Source organism: Tenrec ecaudatus, chromosome 7 (genome assembly GCF_050624435.1).
Source record: "Tenrec ecaudatus isolate mTenEca1 chromosome 7, mTenEca1.hap1, whole genome shotgun sequence".
Lineage (NCBI taxonomy): Eukaryota > Metazoa > Chordata > Mammalia > Afrosoricida > Tenrecidae > Tenrec > Tenrec ecaudatus.
The window spans coordinates 23,466,852-23,468,679 of record NC_134536.1 but is presented as its reverse complement, the minus strand read 5'-3'; positions in this window follow the sequence as shown (position 1 = coordinate 23,468,679).

The window sequence follows — 1,828 nt, the reverse complement described above, 5'->3', positions numbered from 1 at the left end:
GTCAGGTTCACAGAAATGAGTTATCCCGCAGGCTGGACAGATGATGGATAGATGGCTTTTTCCGTGGCCCCAGCTTGGTTTGGAAAATGCCAGATGCCTGCACTTTTCCGTGGGGGCTGTTGATGTGCATGATTAGAGAGCCAGGGGGCACACACCACTGAGAAGCAGACGTTTGTCTCCTAGGGGAGCTTTCTCAAATGACCCAGGACTGCCACCCCACTGGGACAGTCTGTGACGTCCTTACCACCCCCGCCACCCCCACCAGAAACCTGACAGAGTTGCAACCTTGGAGCAAGGAGGCTGCCAGCTGCTAATCCTCACTTTTCTCAGTGGGGTTTTTCTTTGCCTAATTGTCCCATTTATTTGTCCTGTTTTCTTTTTAAAAGCCTGGCATCTTAAGCAGACAGGATTCTGTTCTAGGGTGTTGCCGGGGATCAACATAAAGTCTTCTCCTCGCTTGAATTCCACAACCCACTTTATTTCATTTCTCTAACTAAAAGTGGGACATCCGTCAGTCTGGGGTCTTTTGTTAGCTCGCTCGTTCTTTTTGATTCTTGTGGGTTTGCTCCTCAGACAGGATGGCAAGGGTACATACAGTTGCATGACTGGGCATCCCTGGACACAGCTCTGAATTTGGGAGTACTGTCAGACACAAGCTTAGGTCAAGGATATACTCTCATCACCCCAAATCCTTTTACAGAGTCCTGGGACATGAGCACGTCATAAAGTAAATAAACCAACAAACAAATAAATCTGGGATTCATTCTCTATTCTAACCTTTGGTGCCTTAGATCACTCTGGTAGAAAATGGAAGTGTCTTTCTTAGAAATACTCTAAACAATGTGGCATTTTCAATGCCATTTACTATCTTATCAGCTTACATGTTGGACTGTTAACCTCAAAGTCAGCAGTTCAAAACCACCAGTTGCTCCAATGGAGACAGATGGAACCTTCTGCTCCTGGAAAGATTCAGAATTTGGAAACTCCCCAGGGTAGTGCTACTCCATCCATTGGGGCTGCTGTGCTGCAGCATCTGCTTGATGGCAATGAGTTTGGAGTTCCCTGGTAGTGGGGCAGTGTGGTCATTATTCCTTTTAGAAGAATTAATACCAGAAAACTCCCAAGGAAGTGGAGGTGAAAGGTGTCCCAAACCTCTAATTCTGCCAAGTTGTAATTTTATTCCATTTTCCCCAATATTATCCACCATTCTTTCCCTTAGTATATTCCCTGGTGTCCCTCATGTCCCTGGGTTCCGAGAATCTGCTGCAATGTCTCCCAGAACTTACAACACTGAGCATGGTTCATGTGGTGATGGGTGCAATGAAGTCCCCAAAGTCTCCAAAGTTCGGACATCTGTCTGGAGAATCGTTCTCCCCCTGGAAGAAGGTGAGGAACCCAGATCCGGTTTCAAGAACCAAGACCCACACACCACAGATCAGGAAGAGGTTCAAGAGTCCAAGAATGCAGAGTCCAAAGTCCGACGCCCAAAGCATGTGAAAGTCAAAACAGTCTTCTTGCTTCTACCAATGGACCTTCAGGAGGTGGAGGTCGGAGAAAAGCAAAGCTTTGATGCAGATCTGATTTTTGTCTTTCAACAGACCTTATCCCCCGGGAAAACAAAGGGTGATGACTTGCACCCCACTCTTTCATAAGATGGAGACTCAGCACACCCCCACCTTCATCAACAGAACTTATCCCCTGGGAAAACAAAGGGAGGTGACTTGCACCCTGCTCTTTCATAAGATGGAGACTCAGCACACCCCCCACATTCATCCTATCTCAGAAACAACCCAACCAACCAAACAGAAAGAAGCAAAACAAACTCATC